The sequence below is a fragment of the Macrobrachium nipponense genome, chromosome 34, assembly GCF_015104395.2.
Source record: "Macrobrachium nipponense isolate FS-2020 chromosome 34, ASM1510439v2, whole genome shotgun sequence".
NCBI classification, from domain to species: Eukaryota; Metazoa; Arthropoda; class Malacostraca; order Decapoda; family Palaemonidae; genus Macrobrachium; species Macrobrachium nipponense.
In genome coordinates this window covers 58,662,790-58,675,582 of record NC_061095.1, presented here as the reverse complement: position 1 = coordinate 58,675,582, position 12,793 = coordinate 58,662,790, and positions in this window count along the sequence as shown.

Below are 12,793 nucleotides of genomic sequence, written 5' to 3'. Positions count from 1 at the left end.
TATATGTGTGTGTGTGTGTGTGTGTTTGTGTGTGTGTGTGTGTGTGTGTGTTTTTTTTGGACAATGGTCACTGATCAGGTATTCATTTACGTTCTGTAATTACAGGTATTTCAATATGTACTGTGAAGCCTGTACTGTATATCATGTATATTTTTCATATTGGTGTATGATACAGAGGTTTCTATAGAAAATTGAGAAACATAGTGATACAACCAGATTACCTGGATATCTAACATAATAAAAATATAAATCTCCCAAATAAAATTATCCTACAGAACTAACAGTTCTGTAGGGTTAGTTAACAAAAGAACCTTAAATTATTTTCGAAATTTACAAAATGTACAAACTACTATTTTACACAAAGCAAACATTCCCTTTCTGCCTATGTCAAGGTTCTAAAATATATAAACAAAATAACCTTTGAGCCATTATTAAGACTTACAATATATATGTAAAATACAGCCTTAGAAAAATCAAACCATTCCGTCCTGCAAGAACTATTTATCATCGTATATCTAATAAAAACTCTCAGTGGACACCGAGTGCCAGCAGCTTCTTGCAGCTGCAATGCCAAAGGCAGAATGGAAGAGGGAATTAGGTCTGTGCCTGACATTTGGAATATAATATAAAACTTTTTATTGACAATAGTGTCACTCACAAATACCTAATATCACTTTCCCCCAGATCTCAATAAACGCGGTCTGCCTTCCTTTTTCTCTTCTTTAGAAAGAGAGAGAGAGAGAGAGAGAGCGAGGAGAGAGAGAGAGAGAGAGAGAGAGAGAGAGAGAGAGTTAAACTTTTCATTTCTTAAATGTTGTCTGTTTTTTCAGTCATTTGTTTCTATGCGAAAGTGAATTTCTCCATCCAGATTTTTGGACATTCTCTCTTTCCATACTTTATCATATTTTCTCTCTTACGTCTCTCCGTCTTATTCATCATCAGACGATTTATTCAACTTTATATTTCATCCCAAAACTCTTTCATATTCTACAAACCATTCACCATCTCACTTTAGTCTTCAGAAACACGTTTTCTTCTTCTTCTTACGAATCTCTTATTGGATTCCTGATCTCACAGTTATTCTCGGTCCCTCGAGTCATTCATTTCGCCACTTTTCCTTCTTCTTTAGTATCCTCTCCATTTCTTCCGAGTTCGAGTATCTTGCTTTTTATATATCTGATCCTTCCCATATTTTCATCCCCTAGCCTTTCGATATTTGAGAAACTTCTCGCATATTCTCTCTCTCTCTCTCTCTCTCTCTCTCTCCTTTGTATAAATATCTGGTTGTCATTCCACTGTATTTATCTTTCGTTTCCTTTTTTTTATTGTATCTTCCCCTGCGCATTTATCCCGTCGTTTTTCTCGCATTTGCTCTGTTTCTTAGATTCACTAAAACTTTCCTCTTCTTATTGTTAGAGTCATTATCATGTTCATCATCATCTTCTTCTCGATTTTTCGTACGAGTTTTTCCTTCTTTCATTGGATCTGATTCAAGTTTGCTGATTCATCACAAACATCGCTCCTTTCAACACCAACTAATGTTCTAAAAATTGTCAGACAAATAAATAAATAGATCTCACTTATCCTGTGAAACCTATTAGAACATTAAATACATTCTCTGTCTTGGCAAGGATGTATATTTGCTGTCTAGTTACTTCTGCAATAAATAAACGGGTATTTAATTTGGTGTAAACCAGCCAAATCGCCTAATTAAATTCCAAGAAGGTTAGAAAGAATATTAATTATATTTAAAGTCTTGTCAATGTCGCAGTTTTGCTTTATAATTACTTTCAAAGTAAATGAATTAATAGAAACTTAATTCGGTGTAAAACCACAAAACGGCAAAATAAATTCCAGGAAGGCAGGAAAGAGAGAGTGGTAAAATACAGACCACCAGACAGACGCCCTCTGTAGGTCCTTAAACAAAAGCAATGAGGAGGAACTTTGACGTCGGATGGGGAAGATCTGAGCCCTAAAATCAGAGCCATAACTTATTTATGAGTTTCTGAGGAGTCATTGACACTCGGGAGGAGCGGAATTGAGTCCTTTGAGACCCAGGAATTCTGGGCCAAGAGACGACGCCTTTTCCCTTTTAGAGGAGACGCCTCTGGGAAGCTTTTCATTTTCCTATCCCACAGCAGTCTTTTAATTAATTACCAACGACTTAATTGGCATAATTAGCTTCTGGGTTCAAATGAGTAACGAAGGGTTTGATATATATATGTATATATATATATATATATATATATATATATATATATATATATATATACATATATATATATATATATAATATATATATATATATATATATAGATATATATATGTATATATACATATATACATATATAAATTCCTGACTTCCATCAGAGCAGAACCCTAGCCTTTCAAATGAGAGGCCAGGGTGTTAGCAATTCATGCACAACGGTCTTTTATTATTCGTTTGGATGTACTGCTAACGCCCTAGCCTTCTCATTCAAACAGAACAGGTGGAGAAATATGGTTCAGGAATTTCAAACCAGTGTTGATGAGAGAGCAAGAAAAAAAATTGGTTATGAAAACCCCAGGCAATCGGGGTAAAAGGAAGGCTAGAATATTTTTAAATGATTTTGATCCCTGTTCGTTGAGTTTCAAACTGATACATCCTCTCTTCGCATCTTATAGAAAATGGCTGTTATAACAAAATCAACTACAAAATATATTTCTAGAACAAATTCCTTTTCTCCGAGAACGAATGTTGACCGCCATTCAATTTGCATCATTCCATTTTCTTAGTCAATTGTAAAGTATTTATTGATGTCGAAAGTAAATGCAGAAATTGAAGTGGTCCCCTGTTCTCCATTATAGAGAATTTATATTGTCTTGTTTCTCTAAGTGGAAAATACTGAGAATTTATCCCTGAAAGGGGGAATATATGACACTGGATGCTCTCTCGTAGTGAATGATATTAAGATTCTCCTTCGCTTTATAGAATGACGTTATGAATGTTTGCTTTATCTTTTACAATATATTTTTTGGGTTTTTGTAAAGAATATTTAGAATGGTTTTTTATGGCCATAAGTTTCAAAGTTTATTCTTCAAATCGTTTCACATAATAATTTGACATATCAACAAGCACTGTCTCTTGCCACATTACTTTGATGTGCATCGACATCTAGCTGTGCATTTCCGGAACTTTTGATCTGTCCTCAAAAAGGTAAAATATCTCAAACTTGTCTTTCGTTTCGTCATCTTTGTAAATCTTATGATTTCGGTTATACAACAGTCGCCTTGATAATAATCAGTTTAGATTACTCAATGTAATTCAGTGACACTTATTCTAGCTTCATCTTATTTTAGAGTAGTTCAACCAAATCTCATTCAGTACAAATGACAAAGCGATTAGAGTCAGCAAAAAGGAAGAAATTTCTCCTAAGACAATTTCCTACCTCTTCATCTCCCGTGTAAAAGGAGCTTCCTCTCGCAATAAGGGAGGAGATAAAGTGTTTCCTAAAAGGGTGATAAAGGAGGACCCATGAGGTGGAGAGCGCAAAGCGACGCTCTTTTATTATCGTTAAATCTTCTTCCTAATTTCGTCGGTTACGAAATCAGTAATTTGGACTTAACGGGAAGTCTGTGTTAGAGATTAAGGCTGGGAATTCAAATTAAAATAAAAAGTGTCTTTGCAGTAGCCAAACCGTAGCTTTTATCTCTCTCTCTCTCTCTCTCTCTCTCTCTCTCTCTGCGGCGGGACGCATAAATCATCATGGTACAGGAAGTTCTTATCTCGGTAGTCTCGCTGTCACTCAAAGTCGAGAAGTCAGAAACTCTCTCTCTCTCTCTCTCTCTCTCTCTCTCTCTCTCTCTCTCTCTCTCTCTGTGCCTTTGTGAAACTTTCCTGGCGTTCCCTGTGTAGATTTACACTTGTTAGAGGCAGCAACATGAGATTTCGTGAAGTCTTGGAACAGATAATCTTTTTTGTGGAATGGACATCTCCGCAACTCTCTCACTTTCAAAGAACTCTCTAGTACTTCCAGAAAGCCAAGAACCTCACATATACTGGAAAACATTTTTCGTTTGGAGATGTCTAAATGGTCAAAAATGCTATGATAATAATAATAATAATAATAATAATAATAATAATAATAATAATAAAATGAGAAGTGACGTCCTAACGCATCCAACATTCAAAGAATTGTACAGAAGGTGTTTAGCAACAAACATGTCCTCGCTAAGAAAAAAAAAAAGTCAAAATGGCCTGATTAAAGTATTGTTCATTTTTATCAATTTATTTATCATTTTCTTAATTTATCTGTTTTTCTAATGACTGATCTCTTTCTGTATTTCCCTTTAAATTGTGTTACTTCTCTCTAATGAACAGCTTAATGTTCTTTGGAAGCTTCTGGAATTTCAAGTCAGTGGCCCCTGTGGTGGGCTTGTCCCATATGAATAGGGTTCTTCATCTTCTCAATAATAATAATAATAATAATAATAACGACTGAGCGGTATTTCTCGTCAAATGTTCTCTAAAATAATGATAATGATATAATAGGAAAAGTGTCTTATGGACAATTTTTTTGGGCACCTTGGTGATAACCTGGAGATAAGTTTGTGAAATGTGGTTATATGGTGTTAGTATAAAATATTTGGGGAATAATGGTTTCTGGTGTTGCAAGTCTGACTAGACAAATTTATAGTGCGGTTCAAAGCACCTGTGGTGTTCACAGGTGGATTTTTGCTGATAATGCTGTGATGAGTCCGGTTGCTGATTTTTTCCTTTGGAGTTGTTTACTCGGAGATTTGCACTATTTTTGGAGGTATTGATTTTCGCATTCCACAGAGATGTACTATGTAAGGGGGTTGATTCCGGTTGTTTCTGGTCGACGAGATTGTTGCGGTAGCAAATTCTGTAACGGTACATACTGCATTTTTGGGGAAAATGCTGGATTATATATATGTTTTTTCTTCTCGTATGTGCACTTTGTAATGGGGAAGTTCACTTATTATTGTTTTTATTGTTTTTTTTCCTTTTTCTATGAGATTTGTCATAATTAGAGTTAAGCTTACATAGCATTTCTATTTTAGACAGGAGATATAATTCGTCGGGGCATGTAAGTTAGATAGAAGGGGTGTTCGGCATTATATTTCATGGACATTAGTTATATAAACATTAAAAGGGTTTTTTTTGCTGTTAGACATTATGAGTTCTTTTTTGATAGTGTGTTTGTTAGATATGGGATTACTTGTAAGGATTCAGTGGGTAATGATTGTATTTTGTTCAGTGAGAAATTTTTAATATTTGACTAAGAGATTGAGTATATTAATTAATGACAGATTTGTGGGGTAAAGCAAGACTTTAGTTATTCTATGATCATGTAGACTTTTTAAATATGGACACACAATGACTTTAGAGAATTCCCAACTTCATGTGATGGTGATGATGGAAACGACTTTGTTCTACAGTACCAGAGGTCGAGTCGAGTCTACACACGAGTGGCGATGCTATGGATTGCCTTTACAGCGGATGAGATGTCGTCGGTATATCGTCTCAGGATATGTTCTGGGATAAATCAGTAGTCTACAATCTTCTACGAGGCAGGTGCGAGTAGCATTTGCATGGAAGTCACAGAATATTTCCTTGACAACGGGGTGGTGACCAGGTTTCCTTGTGTAGAAAACGTCAAATCTACAGTTTCGTGACGAGGGCGTGTTGGATACACTGACGAGGGTCGCAGACACTGAATAATGGTGCGTGCTGAGTTGTTTCGAGATGGTTTACGTACTCGACCTGCGTCTACAACTATTCATCGAGTTCTGCTTATCTTAGTGACGATTATGAGCTTTTTCTTCAATGAATGTTACACAATTTGTGCGTTAGGAGTTCTTAAACTTCTGTGCATCTGGCGAGGCACAAGGGCTCCAGCAACGGAGGTAGACCTAAATCATGTGGCAAATTGATACATTGTGCATTAGTTGCTGATGTGTTGTGCGATAGGAGTGCACAAAGGACATAGGTGGCTGAGCCATATTATAGGTATGAATTGATGTGTTAGGGAATTACATGATGTGTCAGCTTCTCTGGCTTGGAGACAGAGAGAGCCTAGAGATAGCCTTTGTGACCGAAGGAATTTGATGTGTGTGCATTATTGGTGGCTGTTTGGGCTGTTTCCACGGTAGATATGTACATTCGTGTGTACGTGTATAACAGGTCTGGCCGCTCAAGACACTTTAGAGAAAAGCACATTCCTTTGAGATAGGAAGGAAGACGGTTTCAGAGGACACCAGGTATTGAGGCAAGGCCCATCTCAAAAAGGTATGGCACATATTTAAATGACTTAGAAACGTTGCCTTTGAAAAGAGAGAAGTGTGAAGTGTATACATTCATTTAAACTTGTGTAGTAGGGAATATAATGAATATATCTCTTTGTTACAGATGGGTCCCATATCATTGTTCTAGAAACGGGATTCTCTAAGCCTGACTATTGAAATGTAACAGTTGACAATTTGAGACTTTGGGGTGATTATTTAGACTAATCCAGGAGAGTGGAATGATAATTTACAGTTCTTTGTGGGGCAGACTTGGGTTTTTTAAACATAACTTATGAATCATTTTGTTCCATTTTATGCTCATCTGCTTTGGGTAATAAATAGTATATTTTTGTATTTATTTGAGCTTATTAGCCTATGTTTGCAGAGAGAGGGCGCCAGCTTACCGAAAGTTAAGAGTTGGCATTTGCGTAGTTTTGGTAGGGGGGTTTTATATATATATATGATATATATATATATATATATATATATATATATATATATATATATATATATATATATATATATATATATATATATAGATATAGATATAATGTGCAAGTTTACAAACTAAAATATGAAATGGCGCGTCAATAATCGATCAGTAAGCGACTTCAAGCGTTCTACAGACTTCCTATATTTCTTTTTCCTTGCGTTACACTCGATAATATTAATTCGTTTCGCTGATTAACAGTTGATCTACATTGCTCTTCCTACCTCACTCGACGGATTGTTTGTTTTATGCTGCAACGCAACAACTGAATTCTGAATATACGTTAGACATGATATAATGAGGAGAATCTTGTGTTGTTTTTGCGTCAGTCTTCAATTTATCTAAAAACTTCCGTACTTGAACATTTGTCAAATTTCCTTAGTGATTATGTTCACCGTTAGTAGAAGTGATCGTGCCATCAATTGCTATAGCGCGCCCGCACCTTTTCCGCAAATTTTCGCATTTGCATTTCAGTAGATCTTTTACTTTACTTGCTTGTTCTTCACATACGTACATGAATCCATCCATTAATAGCATGTCTCTTCCTTTCGCGCTTTGAATAAATTCAGCCATGTCTTTTTGCAAAGGGTGTATCCTCTAAACTACAAAAAATCTATTGAGTTTTCCTGGAATACAAGCTTTGAGAATCAACAAAGTATTCACTATCGAACAACTGTTTCCGAAGAATTGCTCGTAAAACGTTGGTTCGAAAAATAACTAAATCGAACAATTGGTTTAAGACACAACTGTTTTCGAATAATAGTCCGGATACAGTATTACCACCAGTGGATCTCACGTGGTACACTGTCGGCATTAGTTGAAAGTAATTTGCAGTCTCTTTTGTCCCCTAGACGCGACTCCTTTCTTTTCTTTTACTGTTCTTCCCTTCACATTCTCTTTCTTCCATCTGGCTTTTCTCGACCTTCTAACTATTGATTCATGGTGTAACTGCAAAAGGTTTTCCTCCTGTTACACCTTTCAAACCTTTCTATTCTCAATTTCCCTTTCAGCGCTGAATGCCCTCATAGGTCCCAGTGCTTGGCCTCTGGCCTAAATTCTGTATTCTATTATATTCTTTGTTCCATATTGCTGTCCAACCACTCCAACTCTCCCTTTTCACTGTCTAAATCATTGAATGGCTGGAAGAGCCCCCTCAGTGCTTGGCTTTGTAGTTAAATTTTCATTAATCAGTCAGGAATCACAGGAATAAATTCCTGAGTCACTTATTCCACCGGAATCTTCTGGCCGTGATAACATTCACCATCGTGACATTCGGGAATAAGAATTGCCAGCGGTAATTGTTGAATCATTCCAGTGGATTGCTCTGATGGGAATCTGTTTTAGAATATAGCTACAGCGCTTAAATGTCGGTGGTTTGGACTTTAATCATTCAATTCGCTTCGTGATAAAAGTCCTCTGGAAATATTTCTGGTGATTTGTGTTTAAACTTTTCTGGATCACATTTGGTTTTGTTTTCTTGATTTTACGAGGAATGTGCCTATAAATAGTCAGGAATGTTCCTCTTCCCCGAATAAAAAGTCATGTGGGGACCTCTCCCTCTCTCATGGCTGGAACTCCAAATCCATTATTCAGTCAGTTAGAATTTCCCGAACCTTTTTCACTGTGTAGTTGATCTCTCAATGGATGAGGTCCTTTTTTATTTTATTCTTTTATTGACAGTTCATTCGACAAATCCAGCGGAGTCACTTTTATGCAGAAAATTAATATTCCGCTCAGTCACGCAATCGTTTGTACTTCAGCTTTGTGGTCGGTCATTTATATTGCAATTGTTTTGTCCGGACACGAAGCTGAGTATACTCTGTATTCGATGCAGTTCTTTGCTATGGCTTTAAAATTCGGATTTTAAAGGCTATGTGATAAGGGTATGGACATCTGTTTTGGAAAATATAAATCGTTTACTAAGTAATATATGCAATATATATATATATATATATATATATATATATATATATATATATATATATATATATATATATATATCTATATATATATATATATATATATATATATATATAATATATTAGGGCTTGTTGCCTTGTATGATAAGGCGCCCTATGAGGTAATGTTAGACTTGCGATAATCTATACGCTAAGTCGGTTGGTATTGCACTTCTTCCATCTTCAATGGAGTGTCTGGGGTTTTGTAGATCACTTACGAAGTCGGTATTATCTTTACGACGATGTGTTAAACTCATGGTTCGGTGAGGTTCTTGTGAGAAAACACTAAGTATAAAAAATTATATATTCTTCTGAAGTTTTACATGGTGAAGATCAGATATGATTGTACAAGTCTTCTAATAACGATAGCTTGATCGCTTCTGCCAATGATGATGGCTATCCTATTTCCTCTACATGATAAGCTTAGGTAAAGAGGTACAGGTCTTCTAATGACGATAGCTAACTCTGTTCTGCTTGTCTACCATCTCTGTTACAAGTTATGAAGGAACAGACAGTAGCGTGTCCATATGAACATACTATCAGATGACTAGTTACATACGAACACACAATCAAATGAGACACGCTAACAGATCACGTAGGCGGTAGTTGTCTCAAGCAGGGAGCTTGGACTAATGTTTATAAACAATTGAATGACTACAGGTGACGGCATGTCCAACTTAGCCTACATACTTATTGTATACGTCATCTTTAGCGTCTCTAGTCTGAGTCACATTCCTGCAAGCAATTCTGGTTGACCTCTTTAGTTTTAGACTTTTATATATATGGACTAACATCCATATTTTTTATTATTTTGTAAACACTTACATCAGCTCGGTCAGCTACCCAAAACCAACCCACTGAATATTACTCAAAACTGACTTGCATTTGACTTATAGGAGTGTGATACAGACACTATGTGAATATATATATATAAGTAAATAAAAATTCATTGGGTACATGAATTGATTCAAGTAATAAAATATAAAACAATGATATTGGTAAATAATAGTGATCACGTGATATATAATGATACAGTTTTTTCACTTCATCGCATTAAGATACATATGCTACAGAAAATACTAATGTACTCTGATAATTGCATAGATGAAGATTAACATGATAAAAACATATTTAACTGATAAAAATTTTCATATATATGAATTGATAACATTATTAATGTTTATGCTGATGGATTCGTTGATTTTTATGCTAAATGTTATATATCTGATTCATTAATCAATATACTAACTCATATATAACTGCAGATATTGGTAAGAAAAAAAAAAAAGGTAACAGATTGATTATAGGCTACCTGATTTGTTTATACATATGTATATGGATTCATATAATTATGTATATATGTGCACTTTAAATAGATTCCTATGCGTACACGCAAGATATATTTAGATGTTCTGTATTTATGATCATTTATATAAGAGATTCCTATTGCGTACACGCAAAGATATATTTCGACTCTGTTATTATGCATCATTTATATAAGAGATTCCTATTGCGTACACGCAAAGATATATTCGACTCTGTTATTATGATCAATTATATATAGGACATGATACTTTATATATATAGGATACATGACCGAGGTATACTACTTCACATTTACAGTTCCAGACAACCACCTATAGCGAATGGAAACGGCCTTTTTCAATGGTTAAAACAAGGGGAAAATTTGCCTGCGGGTCCAACGTTTATTTTGCGCTCATACTTATTCTCTGCATCCTAAGCTACACTTACGTTCGCGATGAAAGAAAAAAACATCCCAGCACGAGTCCTTCGCCAGCAAAGTAGAGTTGAATATCCTTCGGTCGTAATTGTCGGAAGTATGTCCCTTTTGTAGTCGAATTCCGACAGCGCTGGAGCGTTCCGCATTAAAACGAGATTAACGACGAGATACGGTGTCGGTCGAAGAAGTCCATGAAATTCCTTTCACATTTGTAGGCGGTTGTTACTTGACTGTAGTCGTCCGCTGCGACGAACGATTTTTTTTGAAGTTGCGATGTGAAACTCTCGTACTGCAGGATACTGTAACCAGGTTCCATTAATCAGCCTGCAAGTTAAATTATACTTGTCACAAGGCAAAGTAAATTCAGACAACATCCAAATACAGGGGAGGGAAGAAGAGAGCCATTTAGACCAGACTTAACCCACATGAATTCGCTGATATTTTGGAATTCAGAAGAGTCCGCTGTACAAACTTTTTATCCATGGCATTAACAATGAGTGAAACCTATCCAGGTCTATGATGACTCGTAAAAATATCCATAATTAATAAATAGATATCATACGAATCTCAAAGAAAATTCGATATTACTGGTAGTAAGTTACTAGACAAAGAAGTGGAAAATGGAGCTATTTGTAAGATTGCCAGGCAGCATAAGAGTCAAAGAGAATATTAATCATGATTCTATGTGCCCTAACAAAAGTTTAATTTTCTCGCGCGCATCCTCTGAGGTTAATTTAAAAACTTTATTAATAGGTAGGAGATGCAACGAAAAAAACCCACTATGTAACAAAACTAATTTCTAAATAAACTTTGGGTTTTTCAAGAAAATGTGACATTTTCCCATGAATGTTTTACTTGAATTGTAATAGGCTAATGTTGCAAGTAAATATTTCACATATATATCTTGATACTTCTAAATGTCTATGAGATTCAGAAAAATTAATTCATTTTGTTGTTATAGAAATTCTATTTGCTATTTTGTTATTAATTTTAAAATGATTGCAACTCCTTAGCTAAAGTTGCATTGCGCACACCGATAGACACTTGTACCTAACGTCTGCTTGCCCATGAGAAGTTCGGGCTAAGCATTCCTTTCTCCAGTCAATCTGCTTTGCAATCGCGAGATGAAGCCTGTGTAAGCAGATTATTGAGGTTAAAAGGAACAAATGCTGTACGGCAATGATGACGTCGTCACTTGGCAGGAGATTGCTCTCAGCCAGCTAAGAGTTACGTTACTTGCTGTAAGAGATACGACTTTAGGAAAAGTTTTTTTGTTTTTTTTAATACTCGACCCACATGAGAAGAATGTCTGAAAAAAAACAGTACCAAAATTGAACAATATATTAGTTTCATGTTGGAAAAACTGCATAATTGTAATTATGATAAATTAAATATTCCTTATTCAAACATGATGAAAAGGGTTTCCATACAAATTCTATATATTATTATTAGCCCTGTATAAGATTCATATAGGATTATTCCATAGATAACATTTTCACTCTCTAGACTTCCTGACTTTAAAATCTCTTTTATTTTATTTTATTTATTTTATTTATCATTATTTTTTATTTATTTATTTATTTTTTATTTTTTTTTTTTTTTTCATTGACTACGAATATAAATCACTCCGGGACAGACAATATGTCAGTAGATTTTGGATATGTGTTTGAAACTTTTAGCTTATTTGTCATTACTAAAGCGTTAAGTTAGAGTTCAAATCTTTACGCATATATATTTGGATATTTAATTATCTATGGTTACGTTTTTGCTTATTGATTTTATCGTGATTTCCTTTTTTATTATAATTTGTAACCCTTCCGACTTCTTACGGAGTGATTATATTGACTCCACTTGTATCCATATTTATCTTATTTTTTTTTTATATATATTTGATAAATTAATGGTTGGCTTGAATATGTGGAAAAGTGTTCTAGCGGCGTACCGTATAAGGCTACTTGCGACATCAATTCTATAGATACAAGATATAAATAATAAAGGTATTTAAAACCGCGAGAACCGCTATAATCCAGTTCGGATCCAACATCACGAGTTGTAACTCGTAAGACATTGACACTTCCTATTTAATTATCAGTTATTCTACCAAACCGATTGACTCTGGGTGATAAAAAATATTATTGGTTTTCTTAATGGAAAGGAATTTCACACAACGTGTTAAGGAGATTATTATTGATTTACAACCACCCGAGTCACAGATTATTATGTGTTGAATTCCATATTTACTGATTTACATCATAAATATTCGTAACGCACTCAATTGCGTGTTTGTTTTTAGTGCTATTAATTCTATATAACGTG